The sequence below is a fragment of the Lithobates pipiens genome, unplaced genomic scaffold (genome assembly GCF_037356315.1).
Source record: "Lithobates pipiens isolate NorthernLeopardFrog02 unplaced genomic scaffold, aLitPip1_a1.2 Scaffold_27, whole genome shotgun sequence".
In the NCBI taxonomy this organism is placed as follows: Eukaryota; Metazoa; Chordata; class Amphibia; order Anura; family Ranidae; genus Lithobates; species Lithobates pipiens.
The window spans coordinates 227,523,872-227,545,183 of NW_027507788.1; the positions used below are offsets into that span (position 1 = coordinate 227,523,872).

General features: G+C 47.0%; 1 protein-coding gene across 4 annotated transcripts in view; it reads right to left on the reverse strand.

Moving 5' to 3' along the window:
- The window catches only part of PLEKHG5 (pleckstrin homology and RhoGEF domain containing G5), a 504,862-nt gene that overhangs the window by 343,876 nt on the left and 139,674 nt on the right, over window positions 1-21,312 (reverse strand). The window contains exon 1 of one of the 4 annotated variants that reach the window (XM_077458337.1): window positions 4,655-5,007. The exons of 2 other annotated variants lie outside the window; for them this stretch is intronic. The gene's annotated coding sequence lies outside the window, so the exon portion shown is untranslated. Of the gene's footprint in view, window positions 1-4,505; window positions 4,635-4,654; window positions 5,008-21,312 lie in introns of those variants that run through there. One more of the 4 variants, XM_077458336.1, reaches the window with a different exon arrangement.

Here is a 21,312-nt window from a genome sequence, read left to right on the forward strand (position 1 = left end):
AAATAAGTCCTTACCACTTTACCCCCCCCTCCCCAACATTTAACCCCTAAAAGCCATTCCTAGCACAGACTTAACCCTTAAAACAAGTCTTTACCCCGTAATTCTCCCTAATATTTTACTCATAAGAATCAAGTCTTACACAAATCTAACCCTTAAAGTAAACACCTAATCACCTACCCCCCCCCCACCCAACATTTAACCCCTAAGAACCAAGCCTTACAAAAATCAAACCCCTAAAGTAAGCTCTTACCATTTAGCCCCCCCCCCCACAACATTTAACCCCCGAAGAGACAAGCTTAACACAAATCTTACCCTTAAATCAAGTCCTTACCCCGTAACTCTTCCTAATATTTTACCTGTAAGGATCAAGTCTAACACAAATCTAACACTTACAGTACACACTTTACCACTTTACACCCCCTCCCCCCACCATTTAACCCCCTAAGAGCCAAGCATAACAAAAATTGAACCCTTAAAGTAAACACGTAATCACCAACCACCCCCCCCCCAATCCCCTAAGAACCAAGCTTTACAAAAATCGAACCCCTAAGGTAAGCTCTTACTTTTTAACCTCCCCCAAAATGTAATCCTCAAGAGCCAAGCCTAACACAAATCTAACCCTTACAGTAAACACCTTACCACTTACCCCCCTCCAAATCTTTTAACCCCTAAGAGCCAAGCCTAACACAAATCTAACCTGTAAAATAAGTCCTTACCACTTTACCCGCCTCCCCAACATTTAACCCCTAAAAGCCATTCCTAGCACAGACTTAACCCTTAAAGCAAGTCTTTACCCCGAATCAAGAAGAATCAAGCCTAACACAAATCTAACCCTTAAAGTAAACACCTAATCACCCCCTCCCCCCAACATTTAACCCCTGAGGAGACAAGCTTAACACAAACCTTACTCTTAAATCAATCCTTACCCCGTAATTCTTCCTAATATTTTACCTGTAAGGATCAAGTCTAACACAAATCTAACACTTACAGTACACACTTTACCACTTAACAACCCCCTCCCCCAACATTTAACCCCTAAGAGCCAAGCATAACAAAAATCTAACCCTTAAAGTAAACACGTAATCACCAACCACCCCCCCCCAACATTTTACCCCCTAAGAGCCAAGCCCTACAAAGGCCTAACCCCTAACGTAAGCCTTGTGGCCCGTACACACGATCAGAAAATCGCACACGAGAAAATACAAATTTTGAAGCGATCGTGCGATAATCCGATCGTTAGTATAAAGCTTTCCAGAGCTGATCGCAGCAATTCATGGGAAATCATCTCGTAGGATATCAGATCACACAATTTTCATTCAATCTGTACCGTTATCATCATCCGAAAATACAATCCATGACATCACTTCCAAATTCCTATTCTGCGGTAGGAGAATTTCCATATAGTAAGCTCTATTATTTTTCATATGAGATTGGCATGCAAAAAACAAAACAAAAAACGGACGATCGTTCATTCAATTGTCTCATGGTGTGTACCAGGCGTAAGTCACTCGAGCCCCCCCAACAGGTAACCCCTAAGAGCCATTCCTAACGCAAACCTAACCCTTAAAGTAAGACCTTACCACTTCACCCGCTCGCAACATTTAACCTCGAACAGCCAAGCCTAACACAAACCTAACCCTTAACGTAAGCCCTCTCCAATTAACATCCCCAACATTTAACTCTTAAGAGTCAAGCCTAGCTCAAACCTAACCCTTAACGTAAGCCCTCTCCAATTAACATCCCCCAACATTTAACTCTTAAGAGTCAAGCCTAGCTCAAACCTAACCCTTAACGTAAGCCCTCTCCAATTAACATCCCCAACATTTAACTCTTAAGAGTCAAGCCTAGCTCAAACCTAACCCTTAACGTAAGCCCTCTCCAATTAACATCCCCCAACATTTAACCCTTAAGAGTCAAGCCTAGCTCAAACCTAACCCTTAAAGTAAGCCCTCTCCAATTAACACCCCCCAACATTTAACCCTTAAGAGTCAAGCTCAACCCAAAGCTAACCCCTAAGTAAGCTCTTACCCCTTAATTCTTCCCAACATTTAACCCCTAAGAGTCAAGCCTACCACAAACCTAAAACCTAAAGTAAGCTGTTACCATTTAACCTCCCTCAATATTTAACCCCTGAGAGCCCAGCCTAACCAAAAAAACCTAACCCTTAAAGTAAGCCCTTATCACTTAAAGCCCCCCCAAAACGTAACCCCTAAGAGTCAAGCCTAACCCAAACCTAACACCTACAGTAAGCCCTTACTTCTTATGTCACCCCAACATTTACCCCCTAAGGATTAAGCTTAACACAAACCCAACCTCTAAAGTAAGCCTCACCACTTAACCCCCAACATTAAACCCCTAAGAGCCAAGCTTAACAAAAAACCCAACCTCTAGAGTAAGCTCTTACCACTTAAGCTGCCTGCAATATTTAACCCCCAAGAGTCAAGCCTAAAACAAACCTATCTCTTAGTAAGTAAGTCCTTATCCCTTAATTCTCCCCAACATTTAACCCCTAAGGATCCAGCGTAACACAAAACTAACCTCTAAACTAAGCTTTTATCACTTAATTTTCCCCAACATTTAACCCCTAAGAGTCAAGCCTAACCCAAACCTAACCCTAAACGTAAGCCCTCACCACTTAATTCTCCCCAAAGTCCACAAACCTACCCTTAAAGTAAGGCCTTACTCCCTCCCCCCCACCAACATTTAATCCCTAAGAGCAATGCCTGACAAAAACCCAACCCCTAAAGTAAGTTCTTACCACTTAACCTGTCTGCAACATTTAACCTCCAAGAGTCAAGCCTAAAACAAACCTATCTCTTAAAGTAAGTACTTATCCCTTAATTCTCCCCAACATTTAACCCCTAAGGATCCAGCCTAACACAAAGCCAACACCTAAACTAAGCTTTTATCACTTAATGTGTTCCCCAACATTCAACCCCTAAGAGTCAAGCCTAATCCTTAAAGTAAGCCCTCACCACCTAACGTCTCCCAAAATGTAACCCCTAAAAGCCAAGCCTAACCCAAACCTAACCCTTAAAGTAAGTCCTTACCATGTAATTCTCCCCATTTAACCCCTAAGAGTCAAGCCTAATACAAATATAACACCTAAAGTAAGCTCTTACCATTTAACCTCCCTCATAATGTAACTCCCAAAAGCCAAGCCTAACCCAAACCTAATCTTTAAAGTAAGTCCTTACCACTTATGTCTCCCCAACATGTAACCCCTAAGAGTCAAGCCTACCACAAACCTAACACCTAAAGTAAGCTGCTACAATTTAACCTCCCCCAATATTTAAGCCCTGAGAGCCAAGCCTAACAAAAAACGTAACCCCCAACGTAAGCCCTTATCATTTAACGTCCCCCAAAACTTAACCCCCAAGAGTCAAGCCTAACCCAAACCTAACCCTTAAAGTAAGTACTTATACCTTCATTCTCCCCAACATTTAATCCAAAAAGGATCAAGCGTAACACAAATCTAACCCCAACAGTAAGCTTTTATCACTTAACCCCCCAACATTTAACCCCCTAAGAGCCAAGCTTAACAAAAAACCCCAACCTCTAAAGTAAGTTCTTACCACTTAACCCGCCTGCAATATTTAGCACCCAAGAGTCAAACCTAAAACAAACCTATCCCTTAAAGTACTTATACTTTAATTCTCCCCAAGGAGAATTCCCCCCTAAGGATCCAGCTTAACACAAAGCTAACCCCTAAAGTAAGTCCTCACCACTTAATTTTTCCCAACATTTAACCCCTAAGAGTCAAGTTTAACCCAAACCTTACACCTAAAGTAAGTCCTCACCACTTATGTCTCCCTAATATTTAACCCCTAAGAGCCAAGGCTACCACAAGCTTACCCCAACATTAATACCCCCATTCTGCCTACTCACCTCCTCCCGTGCCGGTAGCCTTTCAGCACCAACGGCATAAGACCCCACACTGACCCCACACATCGGGAAGATCCCCGACGCCATAACAAACCGAACTGCCAATTTTCTCTCCAAAGCCATGAACGCCGATCCTCAGCACCCGGGCGCTTCGCTCTATGACATCACAATTCCGCCATCACTTCAGCCACCTATCAGACTTCTTCAGTCCTCTTTTGCCACATGTGGGGCGTGATGTTACCACCAACAGAGGCGGACACACACAACAACGCAATCCAACCTCGCTAATCGACTTTTCCTCGCGGGGTGAAAAAAACGATCATCCGCCAAAGGTCTCTTTGGCATTTTATTTTTTCTCCAAATAATCGCATCTCCCGACTCTCATCCTACCGGTACTATAACACCACCTGCGTCCATCCTCCTAAATTATTCTTCCCCCCCCCCCCAGACGAGGCGAAGGAATAAAAAAGATGACGATTTAGTTGCTGAATTTTTAATCCCACCAAGTTAATTCTACAGCCTGGCCGTCCGTTCCACAACGAGGCGAGCGCCCCCCCCCTCCCCTGGCCGCAGCAGCCTTTGCGTCTTACTCTACAGACCGATATAATCCGGAGACTCACCTTTCAGGCTGATGGGAAAAGGCCGGTGTAGGCTGGGAGCTCCTTCAACCATTGGCTGGAGGGGGGAATAGAAGCCGCCGCATCCAACAGGAAAAAAAAAAAAAGGCGATTCTCTCCCCCCCCCCCCCCCCCCCAGAAAACTGTTTCACCTTGAAGATCCCAGGAGCGCTGCAGCAGTTTCCAGAGACGATACGGCTGTGATGCTTTCTTGTGAGTCACCCATCCACAGGGATTGCCTGCGGATCAGTAGACGGTGACAAGCTCCAGCAGAAGGTGTGGCGATGTTGCGGCGGCTCCTGGAATCCGGTTAGAGGCACAAAAGCCAAAAGGCAGTTCCCTGCGTTTTTTTTTTTTTTTCTCTGTGGAAGGTCTGCGATCCTGGAGACTTTTGTTGTGTATTATAAGCCTGTGCTGGCGGTGCGACTCTCTTCCCTCTCCCTGCACTGAGCTGAGTGTTCCTCCTTCTCACCCCCCCCTCCCCTCCTGTAACGTGCGCACTGCTGGAACGTAAAGCCTCCGGGGCTCGTACAAGACACTTCTCCTTCCCAGGTGATCGGAGGGGAGGGGGGGGGGGATCAGTGAACACCTGTCTGAGCATCAGGTTTCCGCAGCTCAACGCCGATGCCTGGGAAGGAGGAGAACGCAAGGCGGCGTCCTAGAAGAAGGAGACGAGCAATATGCAAAAGGAAAGGAGATAGAGATGCGCAATGCTGTCTGCGTTCAACGCACCCAAATCGCGACCCGCGTACACACACGATCGGAAACTCCGCCAGCAAAAGACCGATGACAGATTTTGGTCAGAAAATGCGACCGCGCGCGTGTGTGTGTACGCTCCATCGGACTTTAGCTGGCGGAATTCCCTCCAGCAAAAGATTGAAAGCAGGTTCTCAATTTTTCCAATAGAAAAAGTTCCGATCGGAAATTACGATCGCCTGTAGCAATTCCGACGTGCGAAATTCCTACGCATGCTTGGAAACAATTGGACGCATGCTCAGAAGCATTGAACTCCATTTCCTCGGCTCGTCGTAGTGTTGCACATCACCGCGTTCTTGACGGTCGAAAGTTCAGAGAACTTTTGTGTGACCCGTGTGTATGCAAGCCAAGCTTGAGCGGAATCCCGTCAGAAAAAACATCCAAGATTTTTCCGACGGAAAAATCCGCTCGTGTGTACGGGGCATAAGGCTTCGTTCAAAAATGTTTACGCACGTGCGTTTTCTGGGAGAAAGGTTCCTGCGAAAGGCTGCATTCACACTTCCGACTGCGGTTTTGTTTGATCAATTTGCGCGCGGTTTTGCGCGTGGTATAGGGCTGGCCCGTTCACCTGAATGCACATTTGTCGCCCAAAAAAAACAGAAGCTCCTGCTCCTTTTCAGGCGACGAGCTTCGTGCGATTTTGAAAGGCGCGACAGAATGGCGAAGAGCGATATGCAAAAGGGCAGGAGATAGAGATGCGCAATGCTGTTTGCGTTAAAACGCACCCAAATCGCGACTTATGTAATGCCGCGTACACACGTTTGGAAATTCCGCCAGCAAAAGACCGATGAGAGCTTTTGGTGGGAAAATGCGACCGTGTGTACGCTCCATCGGACTTCTACTGGCGGAATTTCCTCCAGCAAAAGATTGAGCGCAGGTTCTCAATTTTTCCGATCGGAAATTCCGATCGTCTGTAGCAATTCTGACGTGCAAAATTCCTACGCATGCTCGGAAAACAATTGGACGCATGCTCGGAAGCATTGAACGTCATTTTCTCGGCTCGTCGTAGTGTTGTACGTCACCGCGTTCTTGGCGGTAAAGTTCAGAGAACTCGAGCTCGAGCGGAAACCATCCAAGATTTTTCAGACGGAAAATCCGCTCGTGTGTACGGGGCACAAGGCTTCGTTCAAAAAATGTTTACGCACATGCGTTTTCTGGGAGAAAAGTTCCTGCAAAAGGCTGCATTCACACTTCCGATTGCGGTGTTGTTTGAACAATTTGCGCGCGGATTTGTGTGTCCAATAGGGCTGGCCCGTTCACCTGAATGCACATTTGTCACCCAAAAAAAGAAGATTCTGCTCCTTATAAGGCGACGAGCTTAGTGCGATTTTGAAAGGCCCGACAGAATGGCGAAGAGAAATATGCAAAAGGACAGGAGATAGAGATGCGCAATGCTGTTTGCGTTAAACGCACCCAAGTCGCGGTTCCTTTAAGGCTTCGTTCAAAACATTTTGTGCACATGCATTTTCTAGGAGAAAAGTTCCTGCGAAAAGATGCATTCACACTTCTAATTGCGGTTTTGTTTGAGAGATTTGCATGCGGTATTGCGCATCATATAGGGCTGGCCCGATGACCTGAATGGAGCTACTCTATGCCCGTTTATCACCCCCCCTCCCCCCCCCCCGAAAAGAAGCTTCTGCTCCCTATCAGGCGACAAGCTTAATACGGTTTTGAAAGGCGCGACAGAATGACAAAGAGAAATATGCAAAAGGGGAGGAGATAGAGATGCGCAATGCTGTTTGCGTTAAACGCACACAAGACGCGGTTCCTGTAAGGCTTCGTTCAAATTTTTTTTACGCACATGCGTTTTCTAGGAGAAAAGTTCCTGCGAAAGTCTGCATTTATACCTCCGATTGCGTTTTTTTTTTTTTTTTAGCAATTTGTGTGCAATTTTGCGCATCGTATAGGGCTGTACCGTTCACCTGAATGCGCATTTGTCCCCCAAAAAAGAAGCTCCTGCTCCTTTTCAGGTAAGGAGGTTCACGCGATTTTGAAAGGCGTGACAGATTCGTATCGTGTTCATGGTGGAACAAGCTTTGCGATTTTGTTTGAGCGCTCTGGGCGTGATTTTGCGCATTGCGTAGGGCCGGCCCGTTTCACCTGAATGGGTGCTGCCCTATGCGTGTTTATTGCCCAAGGAGAAGCCTCTGCTCCCTTTCAGGCGACGAGCTTCACGCGACTTTGAAAGGCGCAACAGAATATGTAAAAAAAGGCAGGAGATAGAGACGTGCAATGCTGTTTGCGTTAAAAAGCGCGCAAATCGCGGTTCCTGTAAGGCTTTGTTCTCACGGGCGTAAAAATTTTAGGCACATGCGTTTTCTAGGAGAAAAAGTTCCTGCGAAAAGCTGCATTCACACTTCCCATTGCTGTTTGGTTTGAGCGATTTGTGTGCGTTTCTTTGCGTGTTGCATAGAGCAGGGCCGATTCACCTGAATGGGGCTTCCCTATGCGCGTTTATTGCCCAAAAAGAAGCTCCTGCTCTTTTCAGGTGTCAAGTTTCATGCGATTTAGAAAAGGCGCAACAGAATGGGGAAGCGCAATATGCAAAAGGAAAAAGATAGAGACGCGCAATGCTGTTTGCGTTAACGAACGGACGTGAAAAATGTATGCACGTGCGTTTTTTTAGGAGAAAAGTTCCTGCGAAAAGGCTGCATTCACTCTTCTGATTGCGGGTTTCAGGCTTCGAGCTTCACAAGATTTTTAAAAGGTGAGATCCTGACGCGTGACAGAGTCGCATTGCGTTCGGGGGGTGGAACAAGCTCGCAATTTTTCTATGACCGATTTGGCCGTGACTTTGCGTGTCGCATAGGGCCGGCCCATTCACCTGAAAAGAAGCTCCTGCTCCCCGATTTTGAAGGGTGTGACAGAATCGCACGGCATTCGGGGTGGAACAAGCTCGCGATTTTGTTTTGATCGATTTGGGTGTGCGATTTTTGCGCATTGCACAGGGCTGACCCATTCGCCTGAATGGTCCACCCAATGGACATTTGCTACTGCTCCTTTTTGGGCAACGAGGTTCTCGCGATTTTGAAAGGCGCGATCCTGACACGGAATTTACATTTTTTTTTTAAATTGTCGCTCTATTTTTGTTTATAGAGCAAAAAATAAAAACCTCAGAGATGATCAAATACCACCAAAAAGAAAGCTCAATTTGTGGGGAAAAAAAGGACGTCAATTTTGTTTGGGTATAACGTCGTACGACCGCGTAATTGTCAGTTAAAGCGACGCAGTGTTGTATCGCAAAAAAATGGCCTGGTCAGGAAGGGGGGTAAACCCTTCAGGGGCTGAAGAGGTTAATTAACTCACCCCTGTACTCCCTCCTGTAAAGCACGTTCACAATGTTAGACTGACAACACTGAGTAAAGCAATAGATACCTGATTGGCTCCTCCTTCTTCCAATGTGAAATCCACTCTTTAAAGCGGAGCTCCACCAAAAGGGGACGTTCTGCTTTAAGCCCCTCCCCCCTCTTCCCTGCTACATTTTGCATGTCTTTTCTTTCTTGGGGGGGGGAGGGGGGCTAGTAACCGCTCCCCCTGCAATCTTCTGGGACTCATCACAGGTCCTAAAAGATTGCAGGACCATTCAGCAGGAGCAGGGGGGTCTCTGATAGGGATCCTGATGTACAGGGGGTGGGACTCTGATGGAGACCCTGGTATATGGGGGGACTCTGGCGGGGACCCTGATATAAGGCAGGACTCTGATGGAGACACTGATGTACAGGGGGACTCTGATGGGGACACTGATATAAGGGAGGACTCTGATGGGGACACTGATGTACAGGGGGACTCTGATATAAGGGAGGACTCTGATGGGGACACTGATGTACAGGGGGACTCTGATGGGGACACTGATATAAGGGAGGACTCTGATGGGGACACTGATTTACAGGGGGACTCTGATATAAGGGAGGACTCTGATGGGGACACTGATGTACAGGGGGACTCTGATGGGGACACTGATATAAGGGAGGACTCTGATGGGGACACTGATGTACAGGGGGACTCTGATGGGGACACTGATATAAGGGAGGACTCTGATGGGGACACTGATGTACAGGGGGGCTCTGATATAAGGGAGGACTCTGATAGGGACACTGATGTACAGGGGGACTCTGATATAAGGGAGGACTCTGATGGGGATACTGATATAAGGGAGGGCTCTGATGGGGACACTGATATACAGGGGAACTCTGATGGGGACACTGATATAAGGGAGGACTCTGATGGGGACACTGATGTACAGGGGGACTCTGATTTGAACACTGATATAAGGGAGGACTCTGATGGGGACACTGATATAAGGGAGGACTCTGATGGGGATACTGATATAAGGGAAGACTCTGATGGGGACACTGATATAAGGAAGGACTCTGATGGAACACTGATATAAGGGGGGACCCTGATAGGGACACTGATATAAGGGAGGACTCCGATGAGGACACTGATGTACAGGGGGACTCTTATGGGGACACTGATATAAGGGAGGACTCTGATAGGGACACTGATATAAGGGGGTCTCTGGTGAGGACACTGATATAAGGGAGGACCCTGATAGGGACACTGATATAAGGGAGGACTCTGATAGGAACAATGATATAAGGGGGGACTCTGATAGGAACAATGATATAAGGGGGGACTCTGATGAGGACAATGATATAAGGGAGGACTCTGATGGGGACAATGATATAAGGGAGGACTCTGATAGGAACAATGATATAAGGGGGGACTCTGATAGGAACAATGATATAAGGGGGGCTCTGGTGAGGACACTGATATAAGGGAGGACTCTGATGGGGACACTGATATAAGGGAGGACTCTGATGGGGACACTGATATAAGGAAGGACTCTGATGGGGACAATGATATAAGGGAGGACTCTGATGGGGACAATGATATAAGGGAGGACTTTGATAGGAACACTGATATAAGGGAGGACTCTGATGGGGACAATGATATAAGGGAGGACTCTGATGGGGACAATGATATAAGGGAGGACTCTGATGGGGACACTGATATAAGGGAAGACTCTGATGGGGACACTGATATAAGGGAGGACTTTGATAGGAACACTGATGTAAGGGAAGACTCTGATGGGGACACTGATATAAGGGAGGACTCTGATGGGGATACTGATATAAGGGAAGACTCTGATGGGGACACTGATATAAGGAAGGACTCTGATGGAACACTGATATAAGGGGGGACCCTGATAGGGACACTGATATAAGGGAGGACTCCGATGAGGACACTGATGTACAGGGGGACTCTTATGGGGACACTGATATAAGGGAGGACTCTGATAGGGACACTGATATAAGGGAGGACTCTGATGGGGACACTGATATAAGGGAGGACCCTGATAGGGACACTGATATAAGGGAGGACTCTGATAGGAACAATGATATAAGGGGGGACTCTGATAGGAACAATGATATAAGGGGGGACTCTGATGAGGACAATGATATAAGGGAGGACTCTGATGGGGACACTGATATAAGGGAGGACTCTGATGGGGACAATGATATAAGGGAGGACTTTGATAGGAACACTGGTATAAGGGAGGACTCTGATGGGGACACTGATATAAGGGAGGACTCTGATGGGGACAATGATATAAGGGAGGACTTTGATGGGGACAATGATATAAGGGAGGACTCTGATAGGAACAATGATATAAGGGGGGACTCTGATAGGAACAATGATATAAGGGGGGCTCTGGTGAGGACACTGATATAAGGGAGGACTCTGATGGGGACACTGATATAAGGGAGGACTCTGATGGGGACACTGATATAAGGAAGGACTCTGATGAGGACAATGATATAAGGGAGGACTCTGATGGGGACAATGATATAAGGGAGGACTCTGATGGGGACAATGATATAAGGGAGGACTTTGATAGGAACACTGGTATAAGGGAGGACTCTGATGGGGACACTGATATAAGGGAGGACTTTGATAGGAACGCTGGTATAAGGGAGGACTCTGATGGGGACACTGATATAAGGGAGGACTCTGATGGGGACACTGATATAAGGGAGGACTCTGATAGGGACACTGATATAAGGGAGGACTCTGATGGGGACAATGATATAAGGGAGGACTCTGATGGGGACAATGATATAAGGGAGGACTTTGATAGGAACACTGGTATAAGGGAGGACTCTGATGGGGACACTGATATAAGGGAGGACTCTGATGGGGACAATGATATAAGGGAGGACTCTGATAGGAACGCTGGTATAAGGGAGGACTCTGATGGGGACACTGATATAAGGGAGGACTCTGATGGGGACACTGATATAAGGGAGGACTCTGATAGGGACACTGATATAAGGGAGGACTCTGATGGGGACACTGATATAAGGGAGGACTCTGATGGGGACAATGATATAAGGGAGGACTCTGATGGGGACAATGATATAAGGGAGGACTTTGATAGGAACGCTGGTATAAGGGAGGACTCTGATGGGGACACTGATATAAGGGAGGACTCTGATGGGGACACTGATATAAGGGAGGACTCTGATAGGGACACTGATATAAGGGAGGACTCTGATGGGGACACTGATATAAGGGAGGACTCTGATGGGGACAATGATATAAGGGAGGACTCTGATGGGGACAATGATATAAGGGAGGACTTTGATAGGAACGCTGGTATAAGGGAGGACTCTGATGGGGACACTGATATAAGGGAGGACTCTGATACAAGTGGAGATATATCACAATGTAGGGGTGTGTGGGATTTGCTGGCTCGGCACACAGGCGTCGTTGTCGGTTTTCCTCCTTTGATTATTGAATGGAATATAAAAGGCGGGAGACTCTGATTTGCATAGAAGACGCCAGCTGCACAAACATCCCGTCATACCGTATACAGCACACAGCTCAGCCAATCACAGGAGCCCATCACTTCTATTCTATATCGTCTCTCTGCTACAATCATCAGCAAAGGGAAGACACCAATACATTTATATCTATTCCTTAATAACCACCGGATGGAATTCCACTCTGTGAGCACCAAATGTCTTTACAAACCTCAAATTTACCGTATAAAAGTAGCCGTGACATCACCACTGTGCTGTATATAGCCTGTGCAGAGAACTGAACTGGGGGGAGGGGCCAGCAGGCCCCACCCACTACAGAAAACTATGGGAGGAGGAGGAGACAAGACCGGTCACCCTGGACAAGGAGAGAGAGCAGAGCTGTGGGAGGGGCTCAGCAGGCCCCACCCACTTCAGAAAACGACAGGAGGGGGTGGAGACAAGACCAGTCCCCCTGCACAAGGAGGGAGATCAGTAGTGGGCGGTCTTTATCACAGGAAGTCTCACACCGGATTACTGCACAGATCTGGAGGACCGATGGATTTAGATAATGTTTGTAGATCCTGGAGATCACCATTAAAGTGGTTGTAAACCTCAGACATGAAATCTGAACAAAGTACACCCCTCTATAGTGTGTACTTGTCTCAGTCCAGAGCACTGAGAGTAATTTCTGTCTGCTGCCTCCTACCTCTGCTATCAGCATGAGCACCTTCTGACGGGTTTTCCTGACACCAAGAGATAAAAAGGTGATGGGGGGAGGGAGCTCCAGCACACATCCTGTGATTGACAGCCAACAAAAACTGGGGCTGAAGTTCCACATGAAGTGATGGCAGTTAGTCAATTCAACAGAATCCTGCGATGTATGCAACAGGGCGGAGGCCGCACTCTGCAGGATCACGTGATCCAGCACTTCCAGGTAGCTGAAACGAGTGTGCGCCGCTGGCGGTTCACTCCCACTGTGATTGTTCACAGCGAGGAGGGGGGGGGATGGGTGGATGTCCGTCGGCACCCACCAATCACTCAGTACACCGGCAGAACAGCGGTCTATGTAAACAAGGAAGATCACCGTTTTGTCAGTAGGGAAGGCATGGATCTTGTGTTCCTGTTAGGGTTATGTGCAGAGTTAGTGTTAGGGTTATACGAAGGGTTAATGTTAGGGTTATAGGAAGGGTTAATGTTAGGGTTATAGGAAGGGTTAATGTTAGGGTTATAGGAAGGGTTAGTGTTAGGGTTATAGGAAGGGTTATAGGAAGGGTTAGTGTTAGGGTTATAGGAAGGGTTAGTGTTAGGGTTATAGGAAGGGTTAGTGTTAGGGTTATAGGAAGGGTTAGTGTTAGGGTTATAGGAAGGGTTAGTGTTAGGGTTATAGGAAGGGTTAGTGTTAGGGTTATAGGAAGGGTTATAGGAAGGGTTAGTGTTAGGGTTATAGGAAGGGTTAATTTTAGGGTTATAGGAAGGGTTAGTGTTAGGGTTATAGGAAGGGTTAGTGTTAGGGTTATAGGAAGGGTTAATTTTAGGGTTATAGGAAGGGTTAGTGTTAGGGTTATAGGAAGGGTTAGTGTTAGGGTTATAGGAAGGGTTAATGTTAAGGTTATAGGAAGGGTTAGTGTTAGGGTTATATGAAGGGTTAATGTTAGGGTTATAGGAAGGGTTAGTGTTAGGGTTATAGGAAGGGTTAATGTTAGAGTTATATGAAGGGTTAATGTTAGGGTTATAGGAAGGGTTAGTGTTAGGGTTATAGGAAGGGTTAATGTTAGGGTTATAGGAAGGGTTAGTGTTAGGGTTATAGAAAGGGTTAATGTTAGGGTTACAGGGAGGTTAGTGTTAGGGTTATAGGAAGGGTTAATGTTAGGGTTATAGGAAGGGTTAATGTTAGGGTTAGAGGAAGGGTTAATTTTAGGGTTATAGGAAGGGTTAGTGTTAGGGTTATAGGAAGGGTTAGTGTTAGGGTTATAGGAAGGGTTAATTTTAGGGTTATAGGAAGGGTTAGTGTTAGGGTTATAGGAAGGGTTAGTGTTAGGGTTATAGGAAGGGTTAATGTTAAGGTTATAGGAAGGGTTAGTGTTAGGGTTATATGAAGGGTTAATGTTAGGGTTATAGGAAGGGTTAGTGTTAGGGTTATAGGAAGGGTTAATGTTAGAGTTATATGAAGGGTTAATGTTAGGGTTATAGGAAGGGTTAGTGTTAGGGTTATAGGAAGGGTTAATGTTAGGGTTATAGGAAGGGTTAGTGTTAGGGTTATAGAAAGGGTTAATGTTAGGGTTACAGGGAGGTTAGTGTTAGGGTTATAGGAAGGGTTAATGTTAGGGTTATAGGAAGGGTTAATGTTAGGGTTAGAGGAAGGGTTGGTGTTAGGGTTATAGGAAGGGTTAATGTTAGGGTTATAGGAAGGGTTAATGTTAGGGTTATAGGAAGGGTTAGTGTTAGGGTTATAGGAAGGGTTAATTTTAGGGTTATAGGAAGGGTTGGTGTTAGGGTTATAGGAAGGGTTGGTGTTAGGGTTATAGGAAGGGTTAATGTTAGGGTTATAGGAAGGGTTAATGTTAGGGTTATAGGAAGGGTTAGTGTTAGGGTTATAGGAAGGGTTAGTGTTAGGGTTATAGGAAGGGTTAGTGTTAGGGTTATAGGAAGGGTTAATTTTAGGGTTATAGGAAGGGTTGGTGTTAGGGTTATAGGAAGGGTTGGTGTTAGGGTTATAGGAAGGGTTGGTGTTAGGGTTATAGGAAGGGTTAATGTTAGGGTTATAGGAAGGGTTAATGTTAGGGTTATAGGAAGGGTTAGTGTTAGGGTTATAGGAAGGGTTAGTGTTAGGGTTATTGGAAGGGTTAGTGTTAGGGTTATAGGAAGGGTTAGTGTTAGGGTTATAGGAAGGGTTAGTGTTAGGGTTATAGGAAGGGTTAGTGTTAGGGTTATTGGAAGGGTTAATGTTAGGGTTATTGGAAGGGTTAATGTTAGGGTTACATGGAAAGTTAGTGTTCGTTGTCGTCACGTCTTCTTCTTCTTCTTCTTCTTCTTCTGTTCTTCCGATGTTGACACAACGTTCTCTCCCGCTCTAATGCCGTGGGCACGGTGTGCAACGACTTATATAGGCATAAGGGGCGGGGTCACTGGGTGATGTCACCCGGTGACCCCGCCCCTTATGACGTCACAGTCCCAGCATACCCCACAGGTGGTGGCATCATAAGGGGCAGGGCCCCGGGGCATGCTGGGACTGTGACATCACCCAGTGACCCCTCCCCTTATGACGTCACAGTCCCAGCATACCCCACAGGTGGTGGCATCATAAGGGGCAGGGCCCCGGGGCATGCTGGGACTGTGACATCACCCAGTGACCCCTCCCCTTATGACGTCACAGTCCCAGCATACCCCACAGGTGGTGGCATCATAAGGGGCAGGGCCCCGGGGCATGCTGGGACTGTGACATCACCCAGTGACCCCTCCCCTTATGCCTATATACGTCGCTGCGCACCGTGCCCACGGCATTAGAGCGGGAGAGAGCGTTGTGTCAACATCGGAAGAACAGAAGAAGAAGGAAGAAGAAGAAGAAGACGGCGACGCTAGTAAAAGAGCTGGAAGAAGACAGCGGAGGAGTCCGGCAGAAGAACCCGGAGAAGTCGGAAGAAGACCTCCGGAGCTTCCTAATAAACCGCTTTAACCACTTGCTTACTGGGCACTTAACCCCCCCTCCTGCCCAGACCAATTTTCAGCTTTCAGCGCTGATGCACTTTGAATGACAATTGCGCGGTCATACAACACTGTACCCAAATGAATTTTTTATCATTTTTTTCCCACAAATAGAGCTTTCTTTTGGTGGTATTTAGTCACAGCTCGGAGTTTTATTTTTTGCTAAACAAACAAAAAAAGATGCAAAAAAAAAATAAAATCATGTTTAATAGTTTGTTATAACATTTTGCAAACAGGTAATTTTTCTCCTTCATTGAAGTGCGCTGATGAGGCGGCACTGATAGGCTGCACTGGTGGGCACTGATGGGCTGCATTGGTGGGCACTGATAGGCTGCATTGGTGGGCACTGATATGCTGCATTGGTGGGCACTGATAGGCTGCACTGGTGGGCACTGATAGGCATAGTTAAGGCGGCACTAATAGGCACAGATAAGGTGGCACTGATAGGCACAGATAAGGCAGTACTGATGGGCACAGATAAGGCGGCACTGATGGGCAAAGATGGGCACAGATAAGATGGCACGGATGGGTGGCACGGATGGGTGGCACTAAGGGGCACTGATAGGTACCACTGATAGATGGGACTGATGGGCACTGATAGGTGGCTCTGATAGGTGGCACTGCTGGGCACTGATGGGCGGCACTGATGGGCACTGGTAGATGACACTGATGGGCACGGATATGTGGCACTGGGGTGCAGCACTGTTGTTGAGGCAGATTGTGGGCACTGATGGGTGGCACTGTGGGCACTGCTGGGTGGCACTGACAGGGGGCACTTATTTTTTAATGAGGTGTCACTGGCAGGGGTCAGGTGGGCACTGGCAGGGCTGGCTGTGATCGGGACTGATGTCCCGATCACGGCCGCCGGTGATCAGCTCTTTTTTATACTCCTCACGCTGTGAGCGCGAGGAGGAATAATAGCCGATTACCGGCTCCATTGTATCACATGATCAGCTGTCATTGGCTGACAGCTGATCACGTGGTAAGGGGTCGGGATCGACCCCTTGCTCGGATCCGTGATCAGGCGAGTCTCATAGACTCACTGATCACAGAGCGCGCCACGTGCACAATGCAGGGGGCACGCAGGCCGCTCGTGCACGGGAGGACGTCAATAGACGTAGTCCCGGCAAAGGAGGTCCGCGCTGTAGCCGTCATTTGGCTATAGCGCGGGTCTCTACTGGTTAAAAACCTGTCTACTGTGTTTTTTTATTGACTTTCTTTCCCCCAGGTGAATGGGTAGGGGTACAGTGTACCCCAAACTTATTCACATAGGGTGGGGGGCCGGGATCTGGGGGCCCTCTTATTAAAGGAGGCTCCCGGATTCCGACAAGCCCCCCGCCCACAGACCCCGACAACCAACGGCCAGGGTTGTCGGGAAGAGGCCCTTGTCCTCATCAACATGGGGATAATGTGCTTTGGGGTGGGGGGGCTGCAGGGCACCCCCCTTCCCCAAAGCATCCACCCCCCATGTTGAGGGCATGCGGCCTGGTAAGGCTCAGGGGGGGGGGGCGCTCACTCATCCCCACCCCCTTTCCTGACCGTCCGGGCTGCGTGCTCGGATAACGGTCTGGTATGGATTTGGGGGGGGGGGTTTCGGGGTAGGGGGTTCCCCTTAAAATCCATACCAGACCTAAGGGCCTGTTATGCCCTTGGAGGGGCGTTCCCTCTCGCGCTCGCTGAGATAGGAAAATGTGTTTTTTCTATTGCAGCGAGCGCGAGATGTACAGTACCCTGTCACCGAGAACCAGCGCGATGGGATCGCGATGGAAACATTCTCGCGGGCAGGCGCTGTAGCTGCCCGCACCTCATATTTGGTCCATCAGACCAGCATACAGACGAGCGGGTCTCCCACTAGGAACTGAGTCCGTCTGGAGGGTTAGTGTTGGGGTTATAGGAAAGGTTAATGTTAGGGTTACATGGAAAGTTAGTGTTAGGGTTAATATTAGGGTTACAGGGAGGGATAGTGTTAGGGTTACAGGGAGGATTAGTTTTAGGATTACAGGGGGTTAGTATTAGGGTTACATGGGGGTTGGTGTTGGGGTTACAGGAAGGGTTAGTGTTAGGGTAACAGGGAGGGTAAGTGTTGGGGTTACAGGGAGGAATAGTGTTAGAGTTACAGGGGGTTAGTGTTAGGGTTACATGGGGGTTGGTGTTGGGGTTACAGGGAGGGTTAGGGTAACAGGGAGGGTTAGTGTTGGGGTTACAGGTAGGATTAGTGTTAGGATTACAGGTGGTTAGTGTAAGGGTTACAGGGAGGGTTGGTGTTGGGGTTACAGGGAGGGTTAGTGTTAGGGTAACAGGGAGGGTAAGTGTTGGGGTTACAGGTAGGATTAGTGTTAGGATTACAGGTGGTTAGTGTAAGGGTTACAGGGAGGGTTGGTGTTGGGGTTACAGGGAGGGTTAGTGTTAGGGTGACAGGGAGGGTTAGTGTTGGGGTTACAGGGAGGATTAGTGTTAGCATTACAGGGGGTTAGTGTTAGGGTTACAGGGAGGGTTAGTCTTAGGGTTACAGTGAGGGTTCGTGTTAGGATTACAGGGGGTTAGTGTTAGGGTTACAGGGAGGGTTAGTCTTAGGGTTACAGTGAGGGTTCGTGTTAGGATTACAGGGGGTTAGTGTTACAGGGAGGGTTAATGTTAGGATTACAGGGGGTTAGTGTTAGGGTTACATGGGGGTTGGTGTTGGGGTTACAGGGAGGGTTAGTGTTAGGATTACAGGGGGTTAGTGTTAGGGTTACATGGGGGTTGGTGTTGGGGTTACAGGGAGGATTAGTGTTAGGATTACAGGGGGTTAGTTTTAGGGTTACAGGGAGGATTAGTGTTAGGGTTGGGAAGGTGTTCTTATTATTTTATTAAAGATACAACACAAAGACGGGGGACTGGGCAGATTTTAGAAGGGTCTTCCCAAGAAAAAGGCAGTTTGGGGTCACCAGCCCCGGTAGAATAAGAAGGGGGGGATGGGGTATAATGTGCTCTTTTATATATTTCGGTAAAGGTCAGGACTTTAGGAGTGATGGGAAAACTCCCGGCGATGGTCACGCCCGTGTTCACCAACTGGAAATATTTATTATCTGGCTCCGGTGACATGTAATCACAGAGCTCTAAATTGTGTCCTCCATGGCTTATTTAAAAGAGAGGGGAAAAAAAAAGTGCAGTCGTTTTCAGTGGTGTGTGTCGGGTATTTTTAGCCAGGCTGATGAAAGGCCTTCCTATAGTAAACATGTAGTTTAAGACGAGACAGAAGTGAGTCACAATCAAGCCTAATACTGACCTTACTGCACCACTTTGCAGCTGTAGAAAGTCATTTCCTGAGCAGTAGACTGAACACTTCGGCTCTTATATAAACAAGTCAGGAGCGGCGCGGAGCGAGCCGATGAAAAGGGGGGAAAAGGATTCGCAGCACCGGCCGCCGGGGACATTTCTTCCTCGTGACACTTTCTTGTCATCGGGCCAGTTCTATCAGCCATTAATACAGCATAATTCTATTTAGACCAAGACCTTTTAAAAAAAAACCTGCCATATGCAAATAAAATACGTACTTTTTTTTTTGTTGTCTTCAGCCCGTTTTGTAATCCAGGTACCCCTGCCGGAACACATAGCCAGGTCCTGGGCTTCCAGTGCAGTTAAGCAATGCAGTTTAGTCAAACTAAACTGCTCTTGTAATTTAGACTACAAACACGTCCTCCTCTCTTAATCCCCATTACATGGGGGGGGGGGGGGTATTTGTAGTTTACAGAAGATAGCTTGGAGGAAAGATAACATTGTCTGCGATTTCAATTCAGAGCCAGGGAGTGACAAGGGTTTCTGGCAATATGAACAGATATTTTCTGAATTTAAGAAGATGTACTTAGGGTGAAAAAAAAAAGAAAACGAATGCAGCCACCACATCTAAGGACAGGTAAACTGCAATACATACATTTTGCTCTTAAAGTGTCTCTAAACCCAGATCATAAAAAACAATCAATAAATGGTGTAAAACCTGGTTGATCCTGCTGCTCTCTATCTCCCCCTTCTGTCCATGACCCCAATGCAGTTGGGGATTTTGCAGAGCGGTGTTGGCAGCTCTGCACATGCTCAGTGAGTTTCTATGCTGAGCATTTCTTCCCCATCACATCTGAGCAGCGCCATGTGACTATAGAGTCACACAGGTGGGGCGTGTACACAGTGGTAAATGACAGCCCACTCCCTCCCTCCTCCTCCATACCCAATAACCAGCTAAACACAATGTGGGCGGGATATTAAATGTAGATTGACGGAGACTTCACCTCCCTCTTATTCTAAGACACAGGCTGGAGGGGGCGTGACACAGCCCGTGACTGGCCGAAATCCGCCCACAGAATGTTATTGCCAAAAAATAAATAAAGATTTGATTTTAGATATATATATATTTGTATGATGACTTAACCACTTCAGCCCTGGAAGAATGTATCCCCTTCCTGACCAGGCCATTTTTTACGATACAGCAGTAAGTGACAATTGCGCGGTCGTGCGACGTGGCACCCAAACAAAATTGACGCCCCCTTTTTCCCACATATAGAGCTTTCTTTTGGTGGTATTTGATCACCGCTGCGCTTTTTCTTTTTTGCGCTCTAAACAAAAAAAAAAGAGCGACAATTTTGAAAAAAAAAAAACAACAATATTTTTTACTTTTTTGTTATAATAAATATCCTCAAATTTAAAATAAATAAATAAATAAATAAATTTCTTCCTCAGTTTAGGCCGATACATATTCTTTGACATATTTTTGGTTAAAAAAAAATAAAAATCGCAATAAGCGTATATTAATTGGTTTGCGCAAAAGTTATAGTGTTTAAAAAATAGGGGATAGATTTATGGCCTTTTTATTATTTTTTGTTTTTTACTAGTAATGGCGGCGATCTGCGATTTTTATCGGGACTGCGACATTGCGGCGGACGGATCGGACACCTTTGACACTTTTTTGGGACCAGTGACATTTATACAGCGATCAGAGCTAAAAAAATAGCCACTGACTACAGGTATAAATGTCACTGGTAGGGAAGGGGTTAACGCTAGGGGGCGCTCGAGGGGTTAAACATGTACCCTCAGCGTGTTCTAACTGTGGGAAGTTGGGACTGCCTGGGGGAGGAGACCGATCGCTGTTCCTATATACTAGGAACACACCATCTGTTTCCTCTCCCCTGCCAGAACGGAGATGTGAGTGTGTGAGCGATCGCGGGATGCGCATCGGCTCCTCGGTGATGCGGCGGGCTCGCGCGCTCCCCTGTACTCCTTAAAGCGGCCGCCGTACAGCAGGGGAGCCATTCTGCCCCCATCAAATGACGGCGGGCGGTCAGCAAGAGGTTAAAACAGTTTATTGATATTATTTATTTTTACTCTGTAATCCAAAAGCAGTTTTTTTTTTTTTTTAAACATGTGACCAGCAGCAGAGGACTAGGAGCTCCTCCTGCTTATGTTTCCCTGCAGACAGGCTGGGAGAGAGCTGGGTCATGTGACAGCTGGAGATCCATTAGCAAAAAAGGTACTTTGATTGTTTTTGTTTTTTATTAAAATAATTACAGCGCCGTCAT